Below are 19,308 nucleotides of genomic sequence, written 5' to 3' on the forward strand. Positions count from 1 at the left end.
TTCAGAGACTAAGAAATTTTCTTGGGAAGAGACATGTATTGTTATTGTTGGTCAGTCTCTTAAGTCATGTCCGACTTTTGCGACCCCATGGACTGCAGGACGACAGGCTTCCCTGTCCTTTACTATCTCCTGGAGTTTGCTCAAACTCATGTCCATTGAGTCGGTGATGCCATCCAAACATCTCATCCTCTGTTGCCCCCTTCTCTTCCTACCCTTAGACTGCAAGGAGATCGAACCAGTCAATCCTAAAGGAAATCAACCCTGAATATTTGTTGGAAGGACTGATGCTAAAACTGAAGCTGCCATACTTTGCCCACCTGATATGAAGAGCTGACTCATTGGAAAAGACCCTGATACTGGGAAAGACAGAGGGCAAGAGACAAGTGTGAAAACTACTATTTATTTTAAAAGGGCAGGTTGAGGTTGTGTGTCTTTTGTGTTTGGCGAGACATGTCAATCCAGTATGCAGAAGAAACAAAATTCTGTAGAATTACTATTTCACAAAGAGAATGAAAACACTGTCATTTATATAAGTAAATGAGTTTTTCTTTAAAAAATGAAATTATCCTGAGAATGACTTTCATATCTTTTTGGTTATACATTTACAAGTATAATGTGAAGAATTACCATCTATTTAGCTCTAGTGGGACTCAAGTCCTTTAGAGACCTCTGCATACTGATTTTCTCTGCCCTGTTTTCTCCTATTTATCAAAAGACACTGGCTTCTTAATTAATCTGCCTCTTTCTCCTGTATGCCTTAGAGTGAGATTCTTAAAGGAAGATCCAAGCATGTACTGCATTGGAATCATCTGCACAATTTTTTCCATGCAGATTCCTGGGCCATAGTCCACCTTTACTAAATCAATTTTTCTGAGCTCAAGGCCCAGGATTTTGCATTTTTAATAAAGTCATCAACTGATACACACAGAATTTCAAGATTCTTTCAAAATGGGAAAACGTATCTTCCAGGGAGTGGAATCTTTAATGTAAAAGTGGGGCATGGGCAGAGGACTTAGAGCTTTTATGCCAAGGGAACACAATCACACTTCAAGAAGAAGTTTTATAAACTTACATATTAAAAATGCACATTTCCAAGAGTATTTTGTGGATACTTACCAGGCTTCCCTGGTGGCTCAGAGGTTAAAGCGTCTGCCTCCAATGTGGGAGACCTGGGTTCGATCCCTGGGTTGGGAAGATCCTCTGGAGAAGGAAATGGTAACCCACTCCAGTATTCTTGCATGGAGAATCCCATGGACAGAGAAGCCTGGTAGGCTATATACAGTCCATGGGGTCGCAAAGAGTCGGACACGACTGAGCGACTTCACTATTCACTATTCACTAATTTACTGGTAGGCTTCCCAGGTGGCTCAGTGAGTACACAATCTGCCTGCAACACAAGAGACTTGAGTTCGATCACTGGGTCTGGAAAATCCCCTGGAGAAGAACATGGCAGCCCACTCTAGTATTCTTGGTTGGAGAATCCCATGGACAGAGGAGCCTGGTGGGCGACAGTCCATGGGGTCTCAAAGAGTTGGGCCAGACTGAAACGACTGAGCACACGCACAATTTCCTGGCAGGATTAATTGAACTGGAATAAATGCTTAATGTAGGAATACACACTTCTTGTTATGGAAGTTTAAAAGTGACATAACATGACTTTATTGCTTTAGTGGCCACAGAGACCTGCATTCCCCCATTGCACCATGGAAAAGCAGAAGTTGGCAACATCCTGACCCTATAACTATTATGCACACAGTTACTTGTATGTGACAAGCAGCAGAACTTGATGATAACACTTCAGTTGCTTGATATGGCAGTTTCTCAACTTTAGCTAGTGACTTAATATATTGCCAAGTAAGTCTTTCAAAAATGTCTACCAAAGCAGAAAATTTTGAAATAGGTCATGCAGAGACACCTATCAACACTGAGATGGACTACAGCTTGCCTCCCCTGTGCTTATGACAAGAGCAGTCCTTCCAGCACTGGCTCATATTCTAATCACTCAGAGCTTCCTAAAAAAAACCCCATAACTGAGCCTCATTACATAGTGGGGGAAGAATCTGAAGACCTGGAAAGGGATATCTTTAGTACTGAAAGGCTGAAGAGAGGTATATTTTGGAGAAAAATGGGCCTACATAAAGTGTCCAATAGCCAGATCCCAACATTTAGCACATTCTGTTAGTGAAGATTGTAGGATCAGAACACTAATAGTGAAAGTATAAACTCTCAACATTGGAGAGAATGAGAAGGGAACCAGCATTGGACTAGACATTTCAATACTTTCCTAGAAGTACAAGGATGATTGGGATTGGTTGATTTGGAGGAGAGAGTGCTGAAGCCTGAAAGGGGAGGGGAGAGCTACAGGACAGATGGAAAACTGTTAGTATTGCACAGCACTGGAGAATGTGGTTCGTAGGATCACAGGGACAGGGGAAAGTAGGGGTGAAGCGGGGACACAGAATGGGGGTTAATTGAAGTACAGTACATTGACCACCCTGCCATAGCCTTTGCTTCCCCTGCACACAGAGGTCCTAGAAGCCAGGCAGCACTCCTTAAACAAACAAACCAAGGATAAAAGGGGGAAGATATTTTCTCATTGTACTGAATGAACAATCTAAGGAGAACCAAGACAGCCAGGAAAAGCCCCGGGGCAAATGCCCCGGTTCTATCATTTTAAAGTCCCCGGTGTGAGAGCTGGCTGGTTGACAAGCCCCACTACCACCTGAGAGCTCACAGACTAACTTCTGTGGCCTCATGCTTAACTCTAATTGAAAAACAAGGGACACTGAATATGAGAAAAGCTTGCAACAACAAACAAAGTGAAAGATAAAAATTAACAAACAGCAAAAAATAAATGATCCTAGAGGAGATAGTTCGGAGAAGGCAATGGCACCCCACTCCAGTACTCTTGCCTGGAAAATCCCATGGATGGAAGAGCCTGGTAGGCTGTAGTCCATGGGGTCGCAAAGAGTCAGGCACGACTGAGTGACTTCACTTTCACTTTTCACTTTCATGCATTGGAGAAGGAAATGGCAACCCACTCCAGTGTTCTTGCCTGGAGAATCCCAGGGACGGGGGAGCCTGGTGGGCTGCCGTCTATGGGGTCGCACAGAGTTTGACACAACTGAAGTGACTTAGCAGCAGCAGAAGAGGAGATAGTTATTTCAGAATTCAGGGAAAAACTCTTCTAATCTGTATTAGAGAAATGAAAGAAGACTCTGCACCCATAAATAAAACAGGATGCAATGAAAAGGAAAATGAGAACAAAAAGAGGTGCTTTAAATATGTTTCAGTTTCAGCTCAGTTCAGTCACTCAGTCGTGTCCGATTCTTTGCGACCCCATGAATCGCAGCACACCAGGCCTCCCTGTCCATCATCAACACCCGGAGTTCACTCAGACTCACATCCATTGAGTCCGTGATGCCATCCAGCCATCTCATCCTCTGTTGTCCCCTTCTCCTCCTGCCCCCAATCCCTCCCAGCATCAGGGTCTTTTCCAATGAGTCAACTCTTTGCATGAGGTGGCCAAAGTACTGGAGTTTCAGCTTCAGCATCATTCCTTCCAAAGAAATCCCAAGGTTGATCCCTTCAGAATGGACTAGTTGGATCTCCTTGCAGTCCAAGGGACTCTCAAGAGTCTTCTCCAACACCACAGTTCGAAAGCATTAATTCTTTGGTGCTCAGCTTTCTTCACAGTCCAGCTCTCACATCCATACATGACTACTAGAAAAACCATAGCCTTGACTAGACGGACCTTTGTTGGCAAAGTAATGTCTCTGCTTTTGAATATGCTATCTAGGTTGGTCATAACTTTTCTTCCAAGGAGTAAGTGTCTTTTAATTTCATGGCTATAGTCACCATCTGCAGTGATTTTGGAGCCCCCCCAAAAATAAAGTCTGACACTGTTTCCACTGTTTCTCCATCTATTTCCCATGAAGTGATGGGACCAGATGCCATGATCTTCGTTTTCTGAATGTTGAGCTTTAAGCCAACTTTTTCACTCTCCACTTTCACTTTCATCAAGAGGCTTTTTAGTTCCTAAAATATGTTTAGGTACTTTAAAATATGAAACTAAAACAATGAGTGGTTAGAAGATTGTTGAGTGAACTGTCTAGAATAAAAACCCAAATGCTAAAAAGACAGAAAATATGACAGAAACATTGTAAAACATATATTCACATATATACTTATTCAAAAGCTCAACATCCTGTTCATAGGCATTTTAGAAACAGAACAAGGAAGATAGAAGGGAGGAAACAAGAAAGGAGATTTCCTAGAGTAGAAGACAAAAGTCTTCAGACTAAATAAGTCCAGGGAGTCCCCAGTACATCAAATATTAGAGCCCACACTATCATATTGTCATAGATTTTCAGAATATCATGGGGAAGATTATCCTAGTAATTTCCAAGGAGAAGAAACAGCACATCAACAAAATAACAAGTGTAAGTTTGGCACTGGTTATCCAGTCAACCATTTTGAATGCTAGAAGATAATGGAGGAATGCCTTCAAAGCTTTAAGCAGAAATTATGTTCAACTTAAAATGCTAAAAACAGTCAAGCCAACTGTCCAAAGAAAAATACATTTTTTAAAAACCTTAAAAAATGTAGCTCCCCTGAAAGGTACTATCCTATGCCTTAGGATATTGCTTGAGGATATACTATAGCAAAATGAGACAGTAAACCAAGAAAAGAACAAAAATGTAAGGTCTAACAAACAGATGATCCAGTCTAGGAGAGGACTGTGGTGATCCATCCTAGAGAGAAATCAGAAAAACTTGGAGCAGGATAATGGAAGTCTTGGGAAAAGGTATTAAAGGAAAAAATATTTAATACTATTCTTGAGATACTAAAACAATCTAGGAGACAGAAAGGGCAGACAAAGTAAGAAACAAAACAAACCAAAGCAAAACACATAGGAACTCTAAGAAAACAAACCAGATAAGAAACTAAGTATAGGACTTCCCCAGTGGTCCAGTGGTTAAGACTCCACGTTACCAATGCAAGGGGTGCAAGTTCGATCCCTGGTCAGGGAACTAAGATTCCACATGTTGCAAGGTGCAGCCAAAAAAAAGAAGCTAAGTATAACCACAGCACACTACTTAGTATTGTATGGATTTTATTTGTATTCTTATTAGAATGTGAAAAGTGGTTAATGGCTGAATAGACTACCTAAAAAGATAGTATTACATACTTGTTAGGAGCACTATCTCTAAAATTCTTACCGGCTGTATGAATCTAGAAATTTTCTTGATTTCTATTTTATTCAATTTCCTTTCTATAAGATAGAAATAATAATAGTTATGTATTTTATAGTTTTGTGAGGCTTAAATGAGTTACTTTACACAAAGTACTTGTAACAGTGCTTAACCCACAGAAAGTCCTCAATAGGTGTTAGCTAAACAATAACAAACCATATATTTAAAAAATAGAAGTATTTCTTGACACAGAACAAAATAAGCTAATAGTAGATTATTACTATAATGAATAAAACAAAAGCTGATAGATAAATTCATAATATAGAGATATAGGAAGAAACAACAGAAGAACCAAAAAAAAAAAAAAAAGTGTTGCTATTGAGGAATCAAGAAAGGTAAATATTTTTATCTTTAAATATCCTAAAATTTTATTCATCCATTAAAATGGAAAACAATAAAACAAATGAGAAAAAAAAAGGAATGTAAAGGGGATCTGGAATGGATAGTAGAAGAAAAAATTTTTAACAAAAAGTAAAATTAACACTATGATATCTAGAATTCTTTTTTTTTTTTCAGTTTGTAAAAAATTTATTTATTTATTTTTAAATACTTTTATTTTATTTTTTCGGATTTTTTTTTTTTTTTAACTTACAATACTGTATTGGTTTTGCTGTACATTGACATGAATCCGCCCCAGGTGTACATGAGTTCCCAATCCTGAACCCCCCTCCCACCACTCTGGAATTTCAGGAAACTCCAAGAGTTTGAGAAATATAGAATCACAGAAAAAGAATGCCAATTTCTGGACAAAATTTGATCAGTTTAAAATAATCTAGTAATTCACCATAAAATAAAAAAGGTAATGTGTACTTCTACTGATGAAATAAAGCAAAAAATCACAATATATCTGAAAAACAAGTGAGGATCAACGTCAGTCACTCTTTTAGTTCCCCACGCCTTGAAATTGTCAAGCATAGTTTAAGGAGGTGTTTGATCACTGACTTCCATCAAGCTCTTTGGGTGTAACTTTTGCCATCCAGTCTGGGCTTCTCCAATTCTCTTTCTTTCCTGGCTGCTCTATGAGTATTTCTGCATCATTAAATTTCCTTTTCTGTGTTCCCAAAGGATGAGCATATTTGCAGTCAGTCTTGGAAATCTGATCTTTATCCTGAATCTGCTCAAAAGCCACTAGAGATGAATTATGTGGACAGTCTTGTTTTATTAAGAAAATGTATAATACATAAAATAGCAAGGCTTGCTTTGGTGAGTTTCATCAGTGCTTCCTAATCCGGACCTCATAGAACATGCATTTTGGGGGGCTGTTTGGTTTCTTTTATTTTTTGGTCAGTGTCTAAGACCTTAAAATTCGTAATCTTAATTCAGTGGTTTGCTTGTACTCAGTCGGTAAAGAATCTGCCTGCAATGCGGGAGACCCGGGTTCGATCCCTGGGTCAGGAAGATCCCCTGGAGAAGGAAATGGCAAGCCACTCCAGTACTCTTGCCTGGAAAATCCTATGGAAGGAGGAGCGTGGTAGGCTGTAGTCCATGGGGTCACAAAGAGTCGGACACGACTGAGTGACTTCAATTTCTTTCAGAGATATCAAAGATGAAATATTTCTGTCTGCCAAAGCTGACCAGTATTTCCCAAAATCTGGAAGAGAACTCATTCTAAGAGCTTTAGTTGGGTGCCTAGGAACTATGGTCTTTAAACATATACTTATGTTTCTCTTCTACTCTTTGAAACCATATGGACTGTAGCCCACTAGCCTCTTCTGTCCATTGAATTTTCCAGCCAAGAATACTGGAATGGGTTGCTATTTCCTTCTCCAGGGGATCTTCCCAACTCAGGGATCAAACCCATGTCTCTTGTGTCTCCTGCATTGGCAGGCAGATTCTTTACCACTGTGCCACCTGGGAAACATCTCTTCTAAATGGTACAGAAAGGTTCATATGAAATTTCTAGCTTTAATGAAACTTAAGAATATAAAGTAACATGAAGTACTATTGGAATTAATGTCATCAGTAGCTAAGGCTTTGTTCTCATAACTTTTTAGTTCCACTAGGTCTCCCCATCTTCCCTTTTCTTTCAAACAACACATATGATTCAGCTGTTTGTCATGCTTAGAGGAAACATGTGACCTTGATAGAAGAATTTAAAGGAGCATGGTTGGAACTGTTTTCTCCTGATGATTGTCCACTGCTAGCTTCAAGGTTGGCAGTTCTGATGCTGGGGATGGAGCTTCTAGGGGGTCAGGAACAGAAAACTCAGGTTGGAGGGAAGAGTCACAGAGGTTACTACTAGTATGTGGAGAATAGAGAAGCGTGAGGAAGGCAATGTGGCTATAGCTCAGCAGGGGAGAGAGCTCCTGGAGGTGAGGTCAGAGAGGTAAATGAGATGATGAGATCAGGGGGTAGATTTCGCAGGTAGATTTTGCAGAAGCTGGGAGGCTTTGAAAAATGTTGAAGGACCCTTACTTTGGGAGAAGTGGGAGAATACTGAAAAGTTTTAAGTAGAAGAATACTAGATTTTAAAGGATAACTCTGAACTGAATTGGCTACTCTTTTGAGAGTAGATTATATGGAGGAAGAGTGAAGCAGGAAGGCCAAAAGAAGGATAAGGCTACTGTAATGAACAGGCCATAGATGATGCTTGCTTGGACTGGGAAGCTGGTGATGAAGGATCTGAAAGGTGATTGGTTGGATTCTGTCTCTATTGTGAAGATGCAATCAATAGGATACGCTGACCATTTGAATGTTGGACATGCAAAAGAGAGAAGTCAGGGCTGACTCCATGATCATGGCCTGAACAACTGGAAGGATGGAGTCACCATTTACTGAGCCAGACATGTATGTCTTCAGGTAAAGCAGGCTAGTGGAAGAAGATCAGGAGATCAGTGTAAGAAATGTCAAATTTGAGAATCTGTCACAAATATTAATACAAAGTTGATATGAATAACCAGGAAGTAAAATTCTAACTTTTCTATATTCATTTTCAAAGTTGAGTTGACACAGACTAAATATCATGAGATAAATTTATATCTTGATGATAATTTTAGATGTTTCATTTAAAAATTCTATGGCAGATCTATTTTTTGTTGCTCTTATTGAATAATAAATTATGATCACTTCTAAAAAGACTTCCAAAATAAAGCATAACAGCAAAGGTTGAAAAAACAATCCTTTACCCTTCTTCCCCAAATTGACACCAATGAGCCTCAAAAGCCTGAGGGCCCTTTACTATCACATCATTCATTATTATAATAAAGCATGTCATGTCAAAATTCACCAGGCATTTTCACAAAGCATATTTTACACTTGACTTGCCCCTGAGCATTTAGATATTTATTTCTCCCTGAAGCCACCTGTAAAGTTAGATTAGATAATGCTTAGGAGTTTGGTTTTACTCAGGTGTGCTGACAAGCACAAAAAATGAATCCTTGGGAATTTTCCAGATTTCAGTTGTCCTTTGTCTGTGCAAGTTAAATGAACCACACAAACAAAGAAGGGTAGAATTTAATTTATTTATCTTTTCTTTATTGAAATTGGTGTAGCCAGTTTATGTGATTCAGAGGAGGCTTTATTAGCTTTCAGATCTCAGGCAAATTCACAATGGAGATAGATATGAGTCTACTGGGAGAGACTCGGAAGGACTTGAGGCTTGAGAATTTTCCAAAGCAGCTCTCATGTGTCCTCTGTCACTGCAGCTGTTCTTCCCCTCACCCCATCCCCTCTTGCAAATGACTTTATCTCCTAACTTATCCTCCCACGACTCTTGACATCAGAACTCCAGATTGTCTAAACATCCAGACTCCAACCTCAGATCCTCTATTCCCACTTCTTTTTTTTTTTTTTTTGAGATTCTCTATTTTTATTTATTTTAAACAATTTTATCAATTTTTGATTGGAGGATGATTGCTTTACAATATTGTGTTGGTTTCTGCCATATATCAACATTATTCCCACTTTTGAAAGTACTCACTGGCGTCCTACTGCTCACGTTCCATAAAACTTTTTGCCCACCCCTCCCCCTAAATTAGAATACTTCTTCATAGCCTTTTCATGCCTGGCACTTTCAAACAAAGATATATATTAACTAGTCCCTGAAGCCACAGTTATCCTATGCCCCATGGAATTCCATTACTCCCACACTTAGGGCCTCTCCTCCTGGCAGAATTCAAGTGTTAGTCTCAAGGAGAGAGACATGGAAGGATGAATTGGAAGACAGGTGTTCCAGGACAAAGCAAAGAATAAGTGAAGAGGCTCTTCAAAGAGGCTATGAAAGAACAGTGAACAATTTCAGTTGTCCAATGCATAGAAAGTTCAAAAGCAAATAAATGAAAAATACACAAGGGGTGGATCTTATAGTGTCTCAAATGCCCAGTCCAAGAGTTTAGAATTTATTTGAGAAGTATAGGTACTATATATCACAGGGAACTAGATTCAATATCCTGTAATAAATTATTAATATAATGGAAAAGAACATGAAAAAGAATATGTATATATGCATATATATGTATGTATAACTGAATCATACACCTGAAAACTAATACAATATTGAAAATCAACTATACTTCAATTAAAAAAAAAAAAAGCCTTTGTTAAAAAAAAGTGCAGGTAGTCATTGAAAACTCCTTGGCTGGGTAGTAACATAATAATGAACATGGAAAAGAACTAACATAGTACAATTTTATAACTTACTAAGTTCATTCCCATATGTGATCTGAATTATTGATTGGTTTTCATTATGAATTTTTCCTCTGACACCAACATTTAATCGGGATCAAAGAGAAGGAAATACTGGGAGCAGAAGGACCTGTGAAAGCCATTGCAATGACGTCTGAGATTTTAAGTCTGAGTAACGGGACTGACATCATCAAAAGTGAGGAAAGGAGGACACTGAAGGTAGACGATGGTGATTCATTTCTGGGGACATATTATATTTGACGTGGCAACCAGAAATGCAGGCATGTTTTACATGCCATCAGATCTGTGGGACTCTAAAACACAAAGCTATAGATGAGGAAGGTATGCACGTGGAACACTGTGTTAGGATCAAAGGAGATCAAGTAAAAAGAGAAGTTCAAGGACAAAATTTCTACAGCAGGAGGAGGGAAAGAAGCTAGAGAATATTATGAGCTTTATGAAGACTGGTCCCTGTCCTGACTGTTCAGCACTGTAATCCAGCATCTAGTACTGTCACTGGTACCAAGCAGGCTTTCAATAAATGTCTGTAGACTGCATGGCTGAAGCATTGCCAAATTGCCCTCTGGTGGAAAATGTCCCTCTGCCTATCTGAAGGTATGAATTTAACAATGGATGCTGCGGAAAGGAAAGCAAGAAGTTTGTGCAGAGATAACTGGTTTGTTCCATTTCCAACAGTGTGTTTTGGTCTAAAGCCATCTAAATAAGAGCAAAGGGGGAAGAAAATGGGGGAAAAAATTCTTGCTAGTGAGGCCAATTCTCAAAGCCAGGGTGGCTTTGGCTTCTTCTTGTTTATGTTTTTAATGAGTAATCATTTGTTAAATTTATCCATTGACTGTCAAAAATTCCATCCTTTCTATTAATTTACAACCAGAGGAAATTCCTAGGAGATTTCTGAAGTTTTCCTTTGTCCAATATTTGGATGAGCCATGGGCTGCACGATGCTTACATAACCTTTAAAGTCAGAAAAAATAAAAAGTAACCCAAATGGCAGTTTTATGAGACTTCTGTAGGGTGGGTTTCAAGAATGATTCTGCGATTGAGATCACAGTTTATTTTCAGCATTGGCTATGTGGAAAATTTGTTTTACTTTCGTAATATCACACACAATTTAAGGAGCCTTGAATGTGTTTCCTTTAAACCATTTCAAACTCCTTTGTGGGTACAGGATCAACCAATCAACTGAAAAGTTCATGAAGTAAAAACGGTTAATTTATTTGAATAACTTATCCCACAGTACAAAAAAGATCGTAATTATCATAGAATACACAGAAGAACTATACAAAAAAAAATCTTCATGGCCCAGAAAACCATGATGGTGTGATCACTCACCTAAAGCCAGACATCCTGGAATGTGAAGTCAAGTGGGCCTTAGGAAGTATCACTGTGAACACAGCTAGTGTATGTTATAGAATCCCAGTTGAGCTATTTCAAATCCTAAAAGATGATGCTGTGAAAGTGCTGCACTCAATATGCCAGCAAATTTGGAAAACTCAGCAGTGGCCACAGGACTGGAAAAGATCAGTTTTCATTCCAATCGCAAAGAAAGGCAATGCCAAGGCATGGCAATGTCAAAGACCGTTCAAACTACTGCACAATTGCACTCATCTCACATGCTAGCAAAGTAATACTCAAAATTTTCTAAGCCAGGCTTCAACAGTACATGAACTGTGAACTTCCAGATGTTCAAGCTGGATTTAGAAAAGGCAGAGGCACTGGAGATCAAATTGCCAACATCCGCTGGATCATCAAAAAAGCAGGAGATACAGAAAAACATCTAGTTTTGCTTTATTGACTATGCCAAAGCCTTTGATTGTGTGGATCACAACAAACTGTGGAAAATTCCTAAAGAAATGGGCATACCAGACCACCTGACCTGCCTTGTGAGAAATCTGTATGCAGGTCAAGAAGCAACAGTTAGAACTGAACATGGAACAACAGACTGGTTCCAAATCAAGAAAGGAGTACATCAAGGCTGTATATTGTCACTCTGCTTATTTAACTTATATGCAGAGTACATCATGCCAGGCTGGAAGAAGCACAAGCTGGAATCAAGATTGCTGGGAGAAATATCAATACCCTCAGATATGCAGATGACACCACACTTATGGTAGAAAGTAAAGAAGAACTAAAGAGACTCCTGGTGAAAGTGAAAGAGGAGAGTGAAAAAGTTGGCTTAAAACTCAACATTCAGAAAACTAAGATAAAGGCATCCAGTACCATCAGTTTATGGCAAATAGATGGGGAAACAATGGAAACAGTGAGAGACTTTATTTTTGCGCTCCAAACTCACTGCAGATGGTGATTGCAGCCATGAAATTAAAAGACACTTGCTCCTTGGAAGAAAAACTATGACCAACCTAGACAACATATTAAAAAGCAGAGGCATTACTTTGCCAACAAAGGCCCATCTAGTCAAAACTATGGTTTTTCCGGTAGTCATGTATAGATGTAAGAGTTGGACTATAAAGAAAGCTGAGCACCAAAGAATTGATGCTTTTGAACTGTGGTGTTGGAGAAGACTCTTGAGAGTCTCTTGGACTGCAAGGAGATCCAAGCAGTCAATCCTAAAAGAAGTCAGTCCTGAATATTCATTGGAAGGACTGATGTTGAAGCTGAAACTCCATTACTTTGGCCACTTGTTGCGAAGAACCAACTCATTGGAAAAGACCCTGATGCTGGGAAAGATTGAAGGTGGGAGGAAAAGGGGATGACAGAGGATGAGATGGTTGGATGGCATCACTGATGCGATGGACATGAGTTTGAGTAGGTTCTGGGAGTTGGTGATGGACAGGAAAGCCTGGCATACTTAGGTCCATAGGGTCGCAAGGAGTCAGACACTGAGTGACGAACTGAACTGAACAGAGAAGTAAGCCTATTTTTTCCCCCACATGCTTCAAAGGGGAAAATCCCGTCTTGGGAGCGAATGTGGGGCAGTGACAGACAAGTCAGCTAACTCATTCAAATAAGGAAAAGGAATACGCTTGTGCACCTATAGCTGTGCCACAGCCTCAAACAGGCATACGTTGTTTCTTTTCTGAGGATGCCAAGCACCCATACTCCCCGCCCTTTTGGGGTCCTTGTTCCTCCTCCTTCCTTCCCTCCTCATCCAACCCATGGTTCCCATAGAAACCACCACATTCTTACAAGGCAGCACTGCTGATTAGTACTTTGATTAGTCCAGAGATGGGTACCTTCCCAGCCAAGCCATTCCAAACTCTGCCCTGAGCAGTTTTAACCACCAAGCAGAGACTCAGGACCCCTCTGGTACACAGGAATCCCACAGTGGGAAATGAAAAGCCATCATGGTGTCCTGCCCCATGGAGAAGTTAAGGCTTCAGTGAAAGAGAATGAAGGCAATCCCCAAAAGGAACCTAGCAGAGTCATGGATAGGAAAAGGGGGAGAGGAGAATGAGAGTGAGAGACCTTGCAAAACCCAGGTGGACTGGACATTTCCTGTTGACTTCCGGCCCAGATGCATTTGTATCCTTTCTGTTTCTTCAATCCTTAGTCTCAACGAACCAGTAACTCCCCTTCCCTAGTTTGGTTGCCTGGCTTAGTTCTAGATCATTTTCTGTTAGTTGTAACCAAAAACTGAAAACAAAACAAAACAAAAAAAAACAGACCTCTCAGCCCTCCAAAACAAAACAAAAATAAAAGCTGTGCATGTTTGAGTTAAATTCAATAATTGTAACTTGATGTAGACTTCTGAAAGGCAAATTAACTGTAGCTCTGAAGAGTCTGAGTGTAGAAGTCACAGTCAGGATGAGCTGAGAGCAGTTTAAGAAACTGACAAAGGCTACTGTTTCCCTGTGCAAAACTGCAGAGCAGCATACCCATTGAGAAGAATAAACAACTCAGCTCTAGATTTTTCTTCCAAAGTAGGTTTATATTTGACTCATGTAAAGAAAATGAATTGAAACTGATTTTCTCCACAGCACTGAGCTAATCAGCCTTCCTAAGATGCATCCTAAATTTAAAATAGAATAGAATCTCTTTTGGGACAGGAGAAGGGCAAGCAGATAACTACTGTGTTGCAGAAAAGCTACAGACATTTCAAGGCCAATCCCCAGCCTGACCCAAGTCATGCTCCTTTTATATGACTTGACTTGAAAACTGTGCAGCTCTGAAATGGAGAGGAATTCTTCCCAACTATCAATCTGTGTAGAGTTCGTTGGGGAGTTTATATACTCTTTATCTGCTCTACAGACGAAAACAAAACAAAACAAAAAAACCTTCAAAATTCAACTATAAGCAAGAATGGAAGCAGGGAAGCAAATTCTAGCTGCAAACCACCAAACCCATAATTTTACACTCTACAAGCATCTAAATAAACAAAATCATGCTGTATAAACACTTCTGATAAAGGACTAGCACACAGTGTTTAATAGCCCTAGGGGAAATAAAAAGACAGCATAAATATATTTTTTTCACAAAAGGCACATTCTCTGTAGTTTTAGAAAAATTATTATTTTCAAAGAAACAGTGATGTCTCTCTAATTTCCCACTTAAAGTAAATATCATATACAAAAATGTGAATTTAGCGAGATAACGATGTTTATGAATTGAGAGTGCCCATAATTCCCAGTAAAGAGTTTACTTTCAGTAACTTTATGAAACTTTAAAGTAGGATATAGTCAGTAAATATAGTGTGCATTTACTCAATATTATACAGAGAACTACTTCTGTGTCCAACCCTAAAGATGAGGACAGATTCCCCTGCAATGTCCCCAGTTTATTAATGTCCCAAATAAATGCATTTAATAATCCACAAGAATGTTTTGGTGAGCATAACAATAGAGCAAGTACATGAATAATCTTGAGGAAGTATTTTACTCAGGCTATGGTGAAGGGCTTCCCCAGTGGCTCAGTGGTAATGCCAATGTGGGAGACACGATTTTGATCCCTGGGTTGGGAAGATCCCCTGGAGATGGAAATGGCAATCCACTCCAGTATTCTTGCCTGGGAAATCCCATAGACAGAGGAGCCTAGCAGGCTACAGTCCATGGGGTCACAAAAGAGCCAGACATGACTTAGCGACTGAAAAATGAAAAACCTCATGAAGAAGGAGGAGCTATTTTTTATACTAAAACAGACTATTCATTGGAAATGATTGGGATATCTTTGTCTGCCAGATTCAGCATCTTCTTGCTCTGGATGATGTTGAGTACATGTAAACATCTCTGCATCTTGGTCTTTCCATTTCTGTAATCCAGGAAGACCACCTACCTTCTCGTTCTTTCTTTAGACTGGAAAGAATACAACTGATGGAATTTGAATTCTTGTTCAATCATATATATTAAGATATCCCTAATCTCCTTAAACACATACTTATAGCCTGTATCTTTTAATCTGGGTGACCTCTAAAAATTACTTAATCACATAACAAGGTATAGCTAATTCCTCAGAAGTGGCTAATTACTCTGCAGTTGGTAGGATTCTTGAGGCCTTATTCCTATACATAGGAGGTACCAAGACGTTTGCGAGAAAGAACTCATTCCAAAGCCATGAGGAGATGGAGAAGAGCCAGTGAACTGATACTGGAAAGGAGGGATGACTCTGGACACAATTTGTCACCTAGATTACACTCTGGCTTGGCTCCTACAGCCTCATGGCCAAGTTTATGAAGGATAAAATTTGAGTGGAAGAACAAGTAGAAGTGAAAAAGCTAGTCTTTCTAAAGTCTCTCTGGGGCATTAGGTGCGCAAAGCAGCTGGCCCGTAGGCACCAGGAGGGGCACTAATCGTGGTGACATTACTGACCGTGAAAGCAGCAACATTAGTGGAAGCGGAGTTTGCTGCAGCTGGGGCTGTTTGTCATGTCCTACTTGGGCAGAGTTACACTTGGGGTAGATCTCGTGACATCTTTTTCTGTAGGCAGTGGCAGCGGCAGAAGCAGCTGTGGTGGTGTTTTTGGTAGGAGGCACAGCTGCCACCAGGATCTTCATCACCAGGGATCAAAAAAAAGAGGGAGAGAATTCAGACACACCATGGTAGTCAAGAGGGTTAGTTCTCCAAGCACAAGGAAGAATCCCCTTGGGACATGCAAGCTCCATCAGTGAAAAAAACAAAAATGGTTCCTTCTGAGCACACAATGATGAACTTTGACAAATGCTATTTGGCTATTGATGTTGATGTCCTATCTCCAGGCTAAAATGATTTGGGAAATCTAGGTCACATACCATACGCCCCACCAGCTACGCCTCTCTGGCTGGAGTCATTTACTGTTGTATTTAAGTGTAAAGGCCAAGAAATCTTTGCTGCCAATGCATGCTACTTTGAGCTGCATTCGTGGTGCTCTGTCATTTCAATGACCAATGTCAAGACCTGTATTTGTGGCAATGCAAGTGTTGACCCCTTTAGTGAGCATGAATAAAAATCTAAAACTTTCCCATACTAACTAGGCCCTTCCACTCTGAAGGTCTGTCATATGCATGATGTCTTTCTGAGAAAAGCAGCTGCAGGGGGATTCCCTGGGTATGGAGACTCATGCTTTCTGCCAGGTGACCCTGCCCTGGTCACAGTTAACTGGTCCAAGGACTGATGCTTGATACAAAAGCAGTCCATTTAGAGGCTACTACAAAAGCTTTTGAGCACGGATGGTGACAGCCTGAACTAATCAGATTCTCTCTCTGGGTGAATTTGAATGCCAGATATCCAAAGAGATTTGGCAGAGCAGTGGCATGGGATGAGGGAGACAGAGAAAGGAGGCAATAGGGAGATGTCATGTATCAGGAGTAAGGAGATGGTCAGAAGCAAAGAGGATAAGAGCAGAGAGTGCTGGTCAGAAGTGGCAAAGTAGTCTCAGAAGAAGGGAAAGCAGAGATAACTTGAGATCCTTTAGGAGGATGTGTAACAGTAGGAAGCATTATATTCTGATGTCATTCTATTGGCTTGGCCAAAAAGTTCATTTGAATTTTTCCATCAGATGTTACAAAAAAAGCTAAACAAACTTTTTGGCCAGCCCAACAGATTCTGTTCTAGTTCCTTGAGGCCTGAATTGGCAGCTGCTGTTAGTAAACACTCAAACAACTTATTAGAAATTATTATTTAGTATAAATGGTAAACTCGAGAGAAAAATCAAAGTATTTGAGAGGCAGATCATTTAATATACAGAAAAATGCATGCTTTTGTTTGCTTGTGTAGAAAAGTATTCATATGTGGGACAGTTAATCCAGGCTTCAAAATATGCCATATATGCCAATATAAAACTCATTTTTCCCCCATTCCTACTATTTCAGTGGACATCTTGTATTTCTCCGTCATTGCAAGGTTCTCTGCCCCTTGTAACCTGAAAGAGCTTAGAGTCTTCATTTTGCTATATATCTTCAAAATAAAATCCCCAGACCTGAATACCTTGAGTAGGTCTCTGCTTATCCCAACCTCCAAGAACATGAGAGAAAGAATGGGTGGTAAGTTTGTGCTGACACCTGGAAACTGTGTGTATAGATACCTTTGGATAAATTTGCTGAAGTTACAAAGAGCAGCCTGCAGGAAAAACAAAATTAGTCTTCGAGAGCCAAATTCCTAGTTTGTAATTGTAATATGAAGTTTCTTCCTCTTTCTCACAACTACTTGTCTCCTCTTTTCCTAACCATCACTTATACCGTGCCATTCCCGTTAAGAGAGTTACACTTGACTTATGTTCCAATAAGGTACTAATAGATCAGCTAACACATTCACACCTTTCAGACTGCCCCCCCCCCCCCGCCCACGACTGGGAAAAAAGTGTAAAAATAGAATGAACCAAGTGTGTTCACAAATGCTAATTTACCAGGAGCACAAATGTTAAGCACTGAGGGTCAACATAGTTTCTGGTGCTCTTTGCAGAAACAAAACACTACAGCGTGTAACAGAGTAGCATCGAAAGATCGTGCCTTTGGACATTGTCGTTTCTCTTAGCTGCTAAAACTGCTGCTTCAGTAAAGTCAAAGTTTAATTCAGTTCTTGACCAAATGAACAATAAACAACAAAGAGTCATCAATAAAATTTGGAGGGAGGAAAAAAAAAAAATCAGTGGGCCTTTGACTTGGCACATATGAAATTGTCTTATAAAGCTATAGCAATGAAAACCGTGGTTTTTGTGTAGACCTCTAATCTGAGATATTTTTTGCATAATCAGACCAAAATGATTGTAGAAAAGTATAAAATACATTTTTAAAAAACTTCCAGGAAATGTGTACCAAAGACATTCTTGACATTTATTCTATTTCTAAATCTGACACCAAAAATGAACTTTTATTTTATACAATGCTATTCTGTTGGGATTTTTTTAATCACATGTTAATTAATTAATCACTGCATTAATTTTGCAGTCATGTCAATTCAATAAAATACTTCAAAAGTCTGTTATAAGCAAGCCAGCCTCCCCAAATAAATTTATCCTAGTCTACTAATTACATTTGTAAGTTTCATATAACCCACATATATCGAGAACATTATATAAATGTTAGTGTTAAGTCTGAACATCCCCACCTTCTCATACCTACTCTCCTGCAATATCCACTTTACATAGGTTTATGAATAAGGCCATAGTAAACAGACAAATGAAAGTATTGAAAGGCAGATCATTTAATCTATAGATGAATTCTCAGAAAATGCACAAACTTTTTGCTTACTTTGCTTACATGATGAAGTAGTCATGAATAGGACAGATAACCCACGTTTTAAATATATATTGTATACTAATGTAAAACGTTTGTGTTATTTTCCTTCTTGGTCATGAAGCCAGGCCACATCCTGATTAATAGAAGTGGGGTTTTTCCTACTCTCAGCAGTCCTGGGAAATGGTTACTCCTGGAGCAGATGTGAGTCATGGAGAGCTTTCATTAGTGAGTGTGGGAATGTGGGGGGAGTGTTTGACGAGGGTGGTGAGCTTTCCCTGGCCCATAAAGGCAGATGAGCGACGTGGGCACTGTTGCTCCATCTTTGCATGGAAGCAGCTACTGTGGCAAGAATTCTAGCATATTAGGTGGGCAGTCCCCTGGCAGCAAGTCAGGTTCAGCCATATGGAGGTCTCTAGTCCTAGAGAGCATGTCTAGCTTTCACACCACCGTGAATGGGAGGAGAGCGCAGCCAGGAATGAATAGAGACCTCGTGAGAACCCTGTTCTCTCCCTGGGACGGAGTGAGGGACCAACAGGGAACATCAGAATGACCACAGATGGCTCAGGAATTTGGTGAGGATGTCTATTTCACACAGTACTTACTGATGAAATGATTGCTTACCTATGAAATGATTGCTTTTTAGGTCATATGGAAACACCCTCACTTCAAAACAGTCATATAAATACAGTCACACTAAAATGACTGCTGCTAAAGCCCAGTATCAGAATCTTCTATCCTGACAGGGAAATGGAACAGAATGTGTGAAGTTTGAATTGGATCTTGTTTTGGCCACATAATTCTTTATTC

Source organism: Oryx dammah, unplaced genomic scaffold (assembly GCF_014754425.2).
Source record: "Oryx dammah isolate SB20612 unplaced genomic scaffold, SCBI_Odam_1.1 HiC_scaffold_5, whole genome shotgun sequence".
Taxonomy (NCBI): Eukaryota; Metazoa; Chordata; class Mammalia; order Artiodactyla; family Bovidae; genus Oryx; species Oryx dammah.